The sequence below is a fragment of the Hylobates moloch genome, unplaced genomic scaffold (assembly GCF_009828535.3).
Source record: "Hylobates moloch isolate HMO894 unplaced genomic scaffold, HMol_V3 SCAFFOLD_6, whole genome shotgun sequence".
NCBI classification, from domain to species: domain Eukaryota; kingdom Metazoa; phylum Chordata; class Mammalia; order Primates; family Hylobatidae; genus Hylobates; species Hylobates moloch.
In genome coordinates, this window is record NW_026652281.1 from 1,515,888 (window position 1) to 1,530,211 (window position 14,324).

General features: G+C 53.2%; 1 protein-coding gene across 5 annotated transcripts in view; it reads right to left on the bottom strand.

The window, feature by feature from the left end:
- The window catches only part of ZC3H18 (zinc finger CCCH-type containing 18), a 65,586-nt gene extending 62,122 nt beyond the window's left edge, over positions 1 to 3,464 (bottom strand). For 4 of the 5 annotated variants that reach the window (XM_058440392.1, XM_032156224.2, XM_032156223.2 and 1 more), the window contains exon 1: positions 3,290 to 3,464. The gene's annotated coding sequence lies outside the window, so the exon portion shown is untranslated. Of the gene's footprint in view, positions 1 to 2,194; positions 2,213 to 3,289 lie in introns of those variants that run through there. The other variant, XM_058440391.1, reaches the window with a different exon arrangement.
- Positions 3,465 to 14,324: the final 10,860 nt, after the last annotated feature.

The window sequence follows — 14,324 nt, forward strand, 5'->3', positions numbered from 1 at the left end:
ATCCTAAATGGTTAGCAGTAACACAGATTTACAAACCAACCAATCCATTCCAAGTCACTTAAAAGCAGACAGTTCTGAAAATGATTCACTTTTTGGTTTCCTAACTACACTATTCCGTTACTATCCAGAGACAGGACTACTGGGAGGAATTATTAAAAAGTCAGTCCTAAGCCAGGAGTGGTGGCATGTGCCTGTAATCCTGGCTACTTGTGTGGCTGAGGTGGGAGGATCACTAGAGCCCAAGAGTCCAGCCTGGATAACATGGTGAGACCCTCGTCTTTTTTTTATTAAAGGTAGTCGTAAACTGGTATACATTGCTGAAAATGGGAAAGTCAAGGAGCCGATCCCCAAACAGTATCACAGGGGCAATTGCTGCACAGAGCATTTCTGCAGCCCAAGGCAACAAAAGCAAAGATGAAAAGCACCAAGGCTCCCAAGGCCTCTACACTTCCACTGTTCAAGACTGGGAGTCTGTGTGGGGTTGTAGCAGTAAGTCACCGGTGGCAAACTGGCAATTCTCTCTCTTGCCTAGCTGCTGACATTAGTAACATCCTATACTATCTTTGTACACTTTTTATTACAACGTATAAACATCTTCCTCATAGAAGGGCAGGTAGTTCACATCTCCCCAGCTGCCTAAGCGGAGCGCCTGGTACCCAGTAGGATGCCCCAAGCTGAACCCAGATGTGAAATGTGACAAATTCTGATTCTCATGTTTTATAGTCTAATGTCAACCTTGGAAACAAAGTGATCTCTTAAATAAACCAACTTTTATGCAAAACTAAATGTCCCCTCCAACTAGTTTCAAAAATCACACAATTGGCTGGGTGTGGTGGCTCATGCCTGTAATCCCAGCACTTTGGGAGGCTGAGGCGGGAGGATCACGAGGTCGGGAGTTTGAGATCAGCTTGGCCAACACAGTGAAACCCCGTCTCTACTAAAAATACAAAAATTAGCCGGGCATGGTGGCACGTGCCTGTAGTCCCAGCTACTCAGGAGGCTGAGGCAGGAGAATCACTTGAACCCAGGAGGAGGAGGTTGCAGTGAGCCGAGATTGTGCCAGCGCACTTCAGCCTGGGCAGCAGAGTGAGACTCCGTTTCAAAAAATAGTAATAAGGTGCTAGGAAGGGAAACGTAGCCTCTTAAGTGTAGACAATGAAATGAGAAATGTAGATACGGGTGTCAGTAGATGAGTCTGAACTGATACCCACGTTTGCAATTGGTGCTCAGTTTGGTCTTCTTACACTATCTATAACTGAAGATTTTCAGCACGATTTAGAACTAAATCCTTAGTCCTCTGATCCACCAGATGGGTGAACTTGCCTAAGGAATGAAATAACAAGTGCCCATCGTCCTGTCTCTGTTGCTTTCTGCATTTGGCAGATGATACTTGATAGATATTTGTTGAATACATGACAAAAAACTCGTTACTCGAGGAACTACCTGTTGCCTACCAGAAAGGAATTTAAAATAAGTGCCCAGGAGGAGGAGGCTGCAGCGAGCCGAGATCGTGCCACTGCACTCCAGCCTGTACGGTACTCCAGCAACAGAGTAAGACTCCGTCACAAAAAATAAGAGTAATAATAAAGAGTAGGTGCTACCTCCCTTCCAAGCAGCCCCTCTGGGAGGATGCATAGACTCCAATGGCACTGCTGAAATGCAGAGCATTGGGGGACCTTCTCATTTCGAATGACCTTCCAAGCCTGAAGAAGTCTTCTGGTATTCTTAGTGGTGGCAAGTCTTCCTCCTCTCAAGCTAGTCACTTTGATAAAGTGCTGCAAGTCAGAGTCTCACCTCATAAGGTGAGCTACCAATCACGTAAGTAAACTTTTGGTCAAACCTGGAGGGTGACTATTGAATAAGACTGATTTTCCCATATGACTACATTTTTACTACCAAAACAGGAGTTCTAAAGAGGTTCTGGCAAAGAAGCACCGATGAAATACAAGCACATTTTGGGACAATTACTTTCAACAGAGCAGTCCCTATTTGAATGCGTAAGTTCTGGTACATCTGGTTAAAATTCTGACTCATAACCTCATAGACTTATCAAGTTGGTGACAGACCTCACGTGCAAACTGACCAAGCGTGACCACTAAATTCCTTGATAAGGAGGTACTCACCTTGAGATGCTCTGTAGCTGTGACAAAATACAAATCTCTTTAAACACGATCTAGGCCACAGGTTAACTTACCTGTTTGCTTTCTGGAGTGACTCCACAAAGCTTTCTTACAACATTTCAGCATGTCTCACCTAAAACGGGAGAGGAGTTTCCGGCTTTGGGACACATTTGACTGGTTCCAGGGCTGGCTGGGCTCCATACTGCCCTTAGATAGTAAAATTATCAGGCAAAGACTCTTCCCAAGGCTGGGAAGCGGGATTCAGCCGAGGTCAAGGCCCACCCGGAGAATCCCAACTACTGAACGGGCAAGGACTACTCTACAGACAACAGGCTGGAGGTGAGTCTCACAGGAGAAATGATGAGCACCTTGCTACACCCCAAACGGTACTTCAGACGCCAAACACTCTCTTCTTCCATTTTCCCAAATGGGTCTGAAGAATGACCTACTCTTGCAAATGAGTTAGCGTTGTTCGAACAAAGCTCATTTAAAACGGCCACTCTACCTGGCAAACTCAGCTGTCATAAAGTATTCAGGAAAAAATTTTGGCAGGAGCAAGGCTGTAAGTTTCAGTTCTTCCAACATTATAGCTGCAGTTGGTGTATACAAAGGACCCAACACCTCTGATCTCCTAATCCAAGGGGCAAGAAAGTTACATACTCCTAAGAGATCGGCGCGCGTCTTGGGGCAATCACTACGTCCAAACTGTGCACACTTTGAAGCTGCGGAGCAAGTTCCAGGAGGTTCATAAAGAGCTCAAAGTTCTCCGAAGAGCCCAGCAACAGCCCGGGCTGACCTACTCCGGAGGTGAAGCTGGGCGCCTCTCACTGCCCCTTAGCGGGCGGCACACATGTGCCACGCGAGTGGCCCGGAAGAGAAATGACAGCTTCAGGAAAATAAACTCTGCCGCGGGGCGCGGAGGCAGCGCGCGAGGAGCTCGGGAGCCCAGGGCGCCCCAGGACCGCGGGGCCGGCTTACGGACGGAACGCGGGGTGGTGCCTGTCTCAAGGTCCCCCCTCCCAGGGCCCGAGGGCCATGCTTCGGCCGGCGGGTCCGCACGGCCGGACGCGCGCCGGGCTCCCGGGCCTCACTCCCGCCGCCGCCTCGGCGGCCTCCTCCTCCCGCCGCCGCCGGCCCGGCCTCCCGCCGCCCGCTCGACCCCAGCTAACCTCAGCGCTAGGGCGGAAAGGGGGCCACGGCTCCGCTGGAGTCGGAGCGGCGTGGAGAAGACGTCCCTTGGCCCTTCCGCTCCTCACAGGCTCTGGCTCCAGGCTCGACGCGGGCGGAACAAACGGGCTCCACTACCCGCGGGGGCCGGCCATTGTGCGACGTCATCAGGTCGCGACGGTCGTCCTACGGCCGGCGGGCTTCCCTCCCTCGCCCCGCCCCCTCTAGCTTCCTTCCGGCCTCCGCGCGGTTCCGCCCCCGCAGCGCGCGCCCGGACCCGCGCGCGCCCGCCGAATCCCCGCTACAGCGCAGGCGCCACGGGGAGTTTGCTCCTCGTGCGGCGGGCGTCCGGGTCCGCGCCTGCGCACAGGGCTCCCCGCGGCCGCCGGGACACGTGACGGGGCTCCGGCTTGGCAGGCGGGTTCTTCATCCCTGGGGATGATCGAGTTCATCAAGGCGGAAAACTTAAGGCGGTTTTCGTCGGGCTGATACCTCCTGCTTTATTGAATGTTGGTATTAAATGCTTAGCTCCGGAATTATTTTTTGAGGTATCGACTTTAGATTAAAAGCCTAACAATTCTTACCTTTCCTGTGGGCTGCCTGGCTCCCCGCGCGGTTCAACGCCAGCGGCGCCAGCGAGGGGACCTGTCGCGTGTCCTGCTCAACGCGGTGTCCCCCGGGCGCCAGCCCGGGGCGTCCAGGGGCTGCAGCTGTGCGAGCTGCTCTAGAGACGGAGGGCCCTGCCGGAGACCAGGGGCCGGCGGTTTCATCCTGCGCTGGCCCTTGCCAACGATGTGGCTGGTCCTGGGAATCATAGGGCTTCGCTCACCCCATCTTCCTGCATACAAGGGGGCGAGATGTCCACAAACTGAGTAACAGACAAACAAAATGCGGGCTGTCCATGCAGTGGAGTGTGAGTCAGCCATCAAGAAGAGTGAAGTTCAGACCCATGCCACAACATGGGTGAACCTTGGAGACATACTAAGTGAAGTAAGCCAATCGCAAAAGGACAAAAACTGTGCGACTCCATGCTATGGACCGAGTTCTGTCCCCCTAACATTTGTATGTGAAGCCTTAATCCCCAGTGTGACTGTGTTTGCGGAAAGGGCCTTTAGAGAAGTAATTAGGGTTAAATGCGATCATGAGGGTGGGGTCCTCATCTGATAGGATTAGTGTCCTTGGAAGAGGTACCACAGGCCTGGCACTGTGGCTCACACCTGTAATCCTAGCACTTTTGGAGGCCAAGGGGGGAGGACCACCTCCTCCAGGAGCTTGAGACCAGCCTGGGCAACAAAGCAAGACCCCTGTCTCTACAAAAAAAATTAACAGGGCACCGTGGTGCGTGCCTGTAGTCCCAGCAACTTGTTATGATTACGTAAGAGGAATGTGAATTCAACCCTGGTGATTTTGGGTCGCGTCAGGAGCAGCCCTGCGACACCAGTTGGCACCTTCTGTAGGCTCTATGTTTCGATAAGACAAGGTCCCACCCAGCAAGTGCCCCTTGGTCAGTTGACGAACATAAGCCTGCATGGACCTTACTGTCCACGTAAAGGAGCGGCCGGCACCAGCTGTGACAGACACGTGCCTGGCTGCGATCTAAGTTTCATGAACAGTAAACTCTGTTGGTCACAGCCTCTTTGGAAAACAATGTCAGTTTAAAAGGAGTGCCCTGTGACCAGCAGTGCCACCCTCGACAGGGTTCTCCAAGTGGGACTCGGGCAAGCAGCGTCAGTATCATGAGGGGTTGTTAGGATGTGCCTTCCTGGGCCCTGCCCCAGAGTGGCTGCACCAGCGACTGGGAGTGGAGTCCCGGGACCCTGTGGTCCATGAAGAGCTCTCAGGGGATTCTGATGCCCAGTGGCACAGGTGGGCCACCGGACTCGGGTGTCATCTGCCCATGGGCACGAGACATGAACAGGGACATAGCAGGTCTGTTAGTAGTCACAGCTAAAAGAACAAAGGAGCCAGGCGCAGTGGCCCATGCCTGTAATCCCAGCACTTTGGGAGGCCGAGGCGGGTGGATCGCGAGATCAGGAGATAGAGACCATCCTGGCTAACATGGTGAAACCCCGTCTACTAAAAATACAAAAAATTACCCGGGCGTGGTGGCGGGCACCTGTAGTCCCAGCTACTCAGGAGGCTGAGGCAGGAGAACAGCGTGAACCCGGGAGGCGGAGCTTGCAGTGAGCTGAGATCGCGCCACTACACTCCAGCCTGGGCGACAGAGCGAGACTCTGTCTCAAAAAAAAAAAAAAAAAAAGAACAAAGGAAAAAAACCAGAAAACCACCCAGATGTTGATCAACAGCTGATTGTAATATTGTAATAGTAATCTGGTACGACATGTGCAACCCTGTGGTTGTTAAAAATGCTAATATGTGAACCTCCGGTGTGTATACACGTATATAAATAAATGGGTGAAGACCATCTGTGATGTTGCATGACAAAGGCAAGTGCAGAAGCAGACAGGGTGGGCACATTTCTTTTCTTTTTTTTTTTTGAGACGGAGTCTCACTCTGTTGCCCAGGCTGGAGTGCAGTGGCACGATCTTGGCTCACTGCAACCTCCGCCTCCCGGGTTCAAGCTATTGTCCTGCCTCAGCCTTTTGAGTAGCTGGGACTACAGGCGCCTGCCACCACGCTCTGCTAGTTTTTTGTATTTTTAGTAGAGACGAGGTTTCTCTGTGTTAGCCAGGACGGTCTCGATCTTCTGACCTCGTGATCCTCCCGCCTCGGCCTCCCAAAGTGTTGGGACTATAGGCGTGAGCCACTGCGCCCAGCCCACGTTTCTATATAATTAAAATAATGAGCGGTTTTGTTGACGGTGTAGGGCACCCAGAGCCTGTGGTCTGTGCTGGGAGTGAAAGTGGTGGCCCCGCTCCAGAAGCCTGCGATGGCGCTCACTGAACCGCAGCCTGTGTGCAGCCAGAACCTGGGACGTGCTACTCCTCTGTGACTTCCCAGAAGAGATGAGCTGCAAAGTCCAGCAAAAGGCACATCCAAGATCGTTCACCCCAGCGTGACTTGTTACACTCCGGACTAGAAGGAACCCTAAGGTGCTTCAGTAATAGAACGAAGACCCAGCGGTGGTGTAACCCCCACACAATGGAATATCGTACAGGACCAAAAAGGACACGCTACCCCTACAAGCAACATGGATCTCAGAAGCAGGACGTTGCGCAGAAGAAGCCAGACACAAATGCTTCGGCTCGTGTTGGTGCGACTCATTACTGGCAGCCGAATCTGCGGCGATGGGGGCCCCAGGACCAGTGACCAGGAGGCAGTCCCAGGGAGCCTGCGGCGGGGGCTGATAGTCAGTAGCTTGACCTGGTTGGGATGTTCTATTTTTAAGCTGGAGTCCATCATGTTTGTTTATTTTATTTTGTAGAAGTGGGGGTCTCGCAGAGGTAGGGGTCTCACCGTGTTGCCCAGGCTGGTCTCAAACTCCGGGCCTCAAGCGATCCTTCCACCTTGGCCTTCCGAAGTGCTGGGATTACAGGAGTGAGCCACTGCATGGGGCCATTATTGTTATTGGTGCTTAAAAGTATTTAGTAAACATTTTATTTAACCTAAAAACACTTCATTCAGGCCGGGCACGGTGGCTCACGCCTGTAATCCCAGCACTTTGGGAGGCTGAGGTGGGCGGATCACAAGGTCAGGAGATCGAGACCATCCTGGCTAACACAGTGAAACCCCATCTCTACTAAAAATACAAAACATATGCTGGGCGAGGTGGCGGGCGCCTGTAGTCCCAGCTACTCAGGAGGCTGAGGCAGGAGAATGGTGTGAACCCCGGGGGGTGGAGCTTACAGTGAGCCGAGATCACGCCACTGCACTCCAGGCTGGGCGACAGCGAGACTCTGTCTCAAAAAAAAAATAAATAAATAAATAAATAAAAATAAATAAATAAATAAAATAAAATAAAAACACTTCGTTCAGAGAACAGAGGCTGGACGGAACATGGCGTGCCAGACGGTGAGAGAACTGACCCCCTCTTCCAGAGCAGGAAGTGGATAAATGACTTTTAAGCCTAATTTCTGGGGTGGTGAAACTCTTCTGTACGAAGAAGTACAAATATGTAATGTCCCATGATGGCAGCTATGGGACATTACATATTTGCCAAAACCCACATAATGTACAACGCCAAGAGTGAACTGTATTGTAAACTGTGGACTTAAGTAAATGATCGTGTCCCGATATGGGCTAGTTGGTTGTGATGCAGGGCAGGTGAGGCCCAAAGTGGAGCTTAGCCTGCAGGCGCTCTTGGCTTTGCCCAAGAAAGAATTCAAGAACAAGCCGGAGGTAGAAGAGAACAACTTGATTGAAGAGGCAATGTGACAGGTCCGTGACAGCTCCTGCAGAGCTGGGCTCCCCGGAATGCAGAGAGCGGCAGCTCAGGGCACTTCTGCAGACCCATTATACCCACTTTTAATTACATGCAGATTAAGGGGCAGTTTATGCAGAAATTTCTAGGGAAGGAGAGTCACTTCTGGGTCACTGAGTCATTGCCATGGAAAGGAGTGGGAGTGTTGCCATGGCAATGGTAAACTGACTCAGAACACTGGTGGGTGTGTCTTTTTTTTTTTTTTTCCTGAGACGGAGTCTCCCTCTGTCACCCACATTAGAGTGCCGTGGCCTGATCTCGGCTCACCACAACCTCTGTCTCCTGGGCTCAAGCACTTCTGCTTCAATGTCCCGAGTAGCTGGGGCTGCAGGCGTGGGACATCATGCCCGGCTAATTTTTGTATTTTTATTAGAGACGGGGTTTCACCATGTAGGCCAGGCTCGTCTCAAACTCCTGACCTCTGGTGATCTGCCTGCCTGGGCCTCTCAAAGTGCTGGAATTACAGGCATGAGCCACTGCGCCCGGCCTGGTGTGTCTTATAAAAAGCTGCTTCTGCCTCGCCCTATTTTAGCCAGTCCTGTTTGGTCCCAGCTCCAAGACCTGCCTCCAGAGTCGAGTCCTGCCTCCTATCTCAATTGTAATAAATGTTCTGCACCAGTGCAGGGTGTTAATAAGAGGGGAGATGGGCAGGGGTGCTGGGGGTACAGGGGAACTCTGCTCATTTTTCTTTTTCTTTTTTTTTTTTTGAGATGGAGTCTCACTCTGTCGCCCACGCTGGAGTGCAGTAGTGCAATCTCGGCTCATTGCAAGCTCCACCTCCCAGGTTCACGCCGTTCTTCTGCCTCAGCCTCCCGAGTAGCTGGGACTACAAGGGTGCGCCACCACACCCGGCTAATTTTTGTATTTTTTAGTAGAGACGGGGTTTCACCATATTGGCCAGGCTGATCTCGAACTCCTGACCTCGTGATCTGCCTGCCTTGGCCTCCCAAAGTGCTGGGATTACAGGCGTGAGCCACCACGCCTGGCCTAAAATGCACACTTATAAGTGTGCAGTTTGATGAGTTTTCACAAAGTGTGCATCCACACAGGCCCACCGCCCGAGCAGAGCCCTGTGACAATGACTCAGCCCTTTGCGCACCTGCTAGGAGAGAAGAGTTGGAGGCAGGAACTTCTTCCAGTTGCTTTATGTGCAGAGGAGGAGGCTGAGGCCCAGAGATCGCTCGTCCAAGACCACCCCTGGCTTAGCCAGAGCCCACATTGAAACCCAGCGTTCTCAGCTGTTTTCTTGGCATTGTGCAAAGCCACTTGCAAAGAAGGTAGTGATTGCCCCACTGAAGAGCAAGGGGAAGCAATGCAGGCTTTTGAGCAGGGGAGCAACGTGAAGAAAGTAGCATGTCATCATTTTGAAGGCCTCCTATATCTGAACCACCTCTGATTCTGTCGCTATTAAGTGTTTCTCTCTTAGTTTTCAGTGATCTAGTCCCTCCCTCTTTTTTTTTTTTTTTTTTTTTGGAGACAGAGTCTTACTCATCCCCCAGGCTGGAGTGTACTGGCACAATCTCGGCTCACTGCAACCTCCGCCTCCCGGGTTCAAGTGATTCTCCTGTCTCAGCCTCCTGAGTAGCTGAGACTACAGGCATACGCCACCATGCCTGGCTAATTTTTGTATTTTTGCTAAAGACAAGGTTTCATCATGTTGGCCAGGTTGGTCTCAAACTCCCATCCTCCGGTGATCCGCCGGACTTGGCCTCCCAATGTGCTGGCATTACAGGTGTGAGCCGCCGTGCCCTGCCCTTCCCACATTTTTGAGACGGGGTCTTGCATGTGTTGCCCAGGCTGGAGTGCAGTGGTGCGATCATGGTTCACTGCAGCCTCAAACTCTTGGGCTCAAGCGCTCCTCCCGCCTTGGCCCTCAGAGCAACTAGGAGCACAGGTGTGCACCACCATGCCCAGCTATTGTTTTCGTTTTGTGCAGAGATGGGTTCCCAGTGTGTTACCCCAGCTGGTCTCAAACTCCTGCGCTCAAATGATTTACCCACCTTGGCTTCCTAAAGTGCTGGAATTATGGGCATCAGCACCATGTCTGGTGATCTGGTCCCTTCTTCTTTTTTATTTTTAATTTTTTCTTTTTTGAGACAAAGTCTCACTCTGTCGCCCAAGCTGGAGTGCGGTGGCATGAACAGGGCTCACTGCAGCCTCCACCCCCGAGCTCAAGTGATCCTCCCACCTCAGCCTCCCTCGTACCTGGGACTACAGGCATGCACCACCACTCCTGGCTTCTGGTCCCTTTTAAGAGCACGCCTTGTGCTATGGTTTGAATGTTTCTCCCAGACTTTGTGTGTTGGCAACTTAATCTCCACAAGTATTTGCTTTTGGAGGTAATTAGGATTGGATGAGCTCATCAGAGTGTGCCCCCATGATGGGACTAGTGGCCTCATAACAAGAGGAACAGGCCAGGCGTGGTGACTCACGTCTGTAATCCCAGCACTTTGGGAGGCTGAGGTGGGCGGAGCACGAGGTCAGGAGTTCGAGATCAGCCTGGCCAATATGACAAAACCTGTCAGTACTAAAAATACAAAAATTAGCTGGACGTGGTGGCAGGTGCCTGTAATCCCAGCTACCTGGGAGGCTGAGACAGGAGGCAGAGGTTGCAGTGACCCGAGATGGTGCCAATGCATTCCAGCCTGGGTGACAAAGCAAGACTCCGTCTCGAAAAAAAAGAGAAAGACAGACTTGGGCTGGCGTGCTCTTGCCCTGTCAGATGCCAGCGCCATGCTCTTGGACCTCCAGCCTTCAGAACTGTAAGAAACAAACCTCTCTTCTCTATAAACTACCCACTCTTAGCTATAGCAACAGAAAACAGACTAAGACACCTTGTAACTTTTCTTGTGTGTGTGCTGCGATTACAGGCATGAGCCATCGCGCCCAGATTGGCCCTGTCCAGACTTGCTTTGGGGGTTGCAGCCCTTGTTCCCAGGGAGTGGAACTTCTGTGCTCCCAAGGGAAAGCCTGTGATGGTCACCAGCCCCCGCCCCCCACAGGGCTTGGTCTCCAGCCCGTGGCAGCTGCCGACACCCCTGCTCAGCTCTGCATCCTCCCGGGAGCCTTTTCTGTTGTGTTTCTTGGGGGCATATTCAGCTTAGGGGGCGGCCACGGCCTGAAGGGGACTTGCACTCAGGGCTTTGGGCTCTTTCTCCAAGTTACCTCAGGCCCCAGCCAGGTTTGGAGCCTCAAACTCTAATCCCTGTTTCTGAGCTCGGCAAGGCTGTCCTTTCTGCTTTCGGACCTCCGTGCCGATGTGGGAAGACTCCCTACGACGAAAGCCAGGGTGAACATGGGCTCACTTTCTTGTTTATGTTCACTCGAGGGACATAGCCCCGGGCCCCGCCAGCGCTGGTTACTCCCCACAGGCCCCGTTACATGCGTGTATCACACAGCGAAGCGTGTGTGTCCAGCCTGTATCCATGTCTTCAGCAGGAGGGCGACTGTGATACCAGCAGTTCTGTCTGAAAGCATTTCACGAAGGACAGCCCTTGCTATTTCCCCAAAGGGCCACCAGAGGGCACTCCCACTCAGCCCGACCGCTGTTCCCCGGGGGAAGGGGGGATGGGGGGTGAAGGGGGATAGGGGTGAGGGGTGGGGGTGGGGTTGGGGGATGGGGTTGAGGGATGGGGGTGGGGATGGGGGTGGGGTGGGGGATGTGCGGTGGGAGATGGAGGGTGGGGGATGGGGTGGGGTAGGGGATGGGGGGTGGGGTGGGGGATGGGGGGTGGGGGGGATGGAGGTGGGGGTGTTTCTGGGCCCTGGACTGCAGGTGAAACCTGCAGGAAGCCCTGTCTGTTCTGTGTGGGACCCCCACTTCCATCGTGGCCCCCACCACAGATGCAGCAAGTCCACTCCAGTCCCTGTCCCAGCCTCTGGAGGGGTGCCGGCTCTGACCCCATCTGGCCCCTTGCTTTCCCTTGAGATGTCCATGGGCCCCCAACTCTTTGACGAGGTCTCAGACACTGGGGAGAGGATTCCCGGGGCAGCTGAGCCTCAGGCTGGGGGCTTTTCTGTTGTTTCTGCAGCCCAGGGCCTGGGGACCTCTGCCCATGGGAGCTCTGCAGGCTGGTTGGGGTGAATGAATGATTGATTGATGAATGAATGAATGAATGTCAGTTCGGCTCCCATTTCACCGGCTGGAATTTGGGACTCGGACTGGCTTCCTGGCTCCTCAGCTTGCAGACGGCCTATTGTGGGACTTCACCTCATGACCGTGTGAGTTAATACTCCCAATAAACTCCCCTCCATGTATACACCTGTCCTATTAGAGCTGTCCCTCTAGAGAACCCTGACTCATACACTGGGGGTGACATCAACGCTGCTGTGACTGTCATTTTCTGCTTCTAGAGAAACAATGGACTCACTGAGACCAAGGGCGAGGGGAGGCAAGGCCCGGGTTGGGGCTGAAGACACAGGTTCCAGGTGCAGCTCTGCTGCTCACCGATGAGGCTTCTCCTCTGTTGAGCAGGTACAATCGTAGGGCCCTACTCTCGAGCTTGCCATGTGGGCTGACGGTGGCGGATCCACATACAAACACTCCGCGTGGTGCCTGGCATGCAGACAGGGTTCTGTAAATCTTGGTCGTCATAGACTGTTCCATTTTTTACCGCCGAGCACTTCATGACCCCTTTGGGCGAATGACTTCCCTCTCTGGACCCCTGTCTCCACTTCCACGTGGTGGTGGGCTCAGGACAGATGGTTTTGTAGCTCCATCCCATGCCATTTCATTAGCTCTGCCCATGCCATTTCATTCCATTCTCTTCCTTAGCTTCTCCTTGCCTTGGCTTCCCTATTGGGGTGATTTCAGCACCACAGGGAGGACAGCAGCCTGGGAGCTGTCCACGGAGCTGAATTCACAGGAGGGCACCTGGTGGAGAAGGCGGGGTGGGGCTGGAGGTGGGAGTGGGAGGCAAGCAGCAGGGGATGGCCAGAAATGGAGGGAGCTTGCTTCCACTGGGCACAAGTGGGTCTTCCACACCATGAGAGCTCATGGAGTCTGCCTTTCCCGTTGTTCCAGGTGGCCCCAGTTGGGAGCTGAGGTGTGTTGATGGGGGCGCTGGGAACCATAACCTGCCAGCTGTGGCTTGGCCATCCCCTCTGCCACCGCTTTTCCGCCCATTAGCCCTTTTCCCTGGGGTCCCTCCTTCAGCCAGGTCCTGAAAAGTCACACCTTTTGGCCAAGCTGCTGAAAATGCCACTCAGCCAGAACTCATGTGATCATGCCAGCCTCATTCATGACACCCCCAAACCAGAAACAGCCCAAGAGCCCATCAACAGCTTCATGGGAAAACGTAATGCAGTCTATTCCATCACTGGACCTTTACGCAGCAGTGAAGACAGGTGAATTGCAGGTGCACAGCATGGATGCCTCTCTCAAACAATCACATCGAGCAGAAGTGGCCAGGCTCGATTCTGTGGAATCTGTGTGGATCGCAAACAGGCAACATAGAGGATGGTGTTTTGGGCTGCATGTTGAGGGAGAGAAGGGGTTCTCTTCATCACAATGGTGGCTGGCCTCCAGGAAGGGAGGGACAGTGTCTGGGAAGCCAGGGGCCTCTGGGATGCTGAAAAATTCTTTTTCTTCTTCTTCTTTTTTTTTTTTTTGAAAAGGAGACTCACTGTGTGGCCAAAGCTGGAGTGCAATGGTGGGACCTGGGCTCACTGCAACCTCTGCCTCCCGGTTCAAGCGACTCTCATGCCTCAGCCTCCTGAGTGGCTGGAATTACATGTGCCTGCCACCATGCCTGGTTAATTTTTAGTAGAGACGGGGTTTCGCCATATTGACCAGGCTGATCTCGAACTTCTGACCTCAGGTGATCTGCCCACCTTGGCCTCCCAAAGTGCTGGGATTACAGGCATGAGCCACCGCACCCAGCCCAGAATGGTTAATTTTATATTACGTGAATTTCACTCAATAAAAAAAGACAGGAAGGGGAGAGAAAGAAAGAAAAGGCAGGGGGCCGGGCATGGTGGCTCACGCCTGTAATCCGAGCACTTTCGGAGGCCGAGGCGGGTGGATCACAAGGTCAGGAGATTGAGACCATCCTGGCTAACACGGTGAAAACCCATCTCTACTAAAAATACAAAAAATTAGCTGGGTGTGGTGGCGGGCGCCTATAGTCCCAGCTACTCGGGAGGCTGAGGCAGGAGAATGGCGTGAACCCAGGAGGCGGAGCTTGCAGTGAGCCGAGATTACGTCACTGCACTCCAGCCTGGACGACAGAGCGAGACTCTGTCTCCAAAAAAAAGGGCAGGGGACAGCAGGGGGCCCAGGGGAGTCAAGGTGCCTGTGAGTGTCCCCACTAGCCCACCTCTTCTCCCTGCCCCCCGCAGGCCCTGGAAGCACAGGGGTGTCCCCTGGAGAAGTCTGGAGTGACTTTTAAAACAGAGATATGGGGACCCATCTGATTCTGAGTTTCTGGCCAACAGCGCTCCATGTGGTTCAGAAGTTGCATTGTCTCAGGACGGGAGCAAAGTCCAGCTAATAGCTGTCAAGGGCTGGCCTCTTGCTAGGGCCTTGGCCCAACTTTCTCTTTTGCTCCTCCCAAAGGCCCTGGGAAGCAGGGTACTGATGGTAAGAAAAGAAGCTCAGAGAGTTTCAGTGCCGAACTCAACATTGCACCACCAGAGCACAGGAGGGCACGAGACTC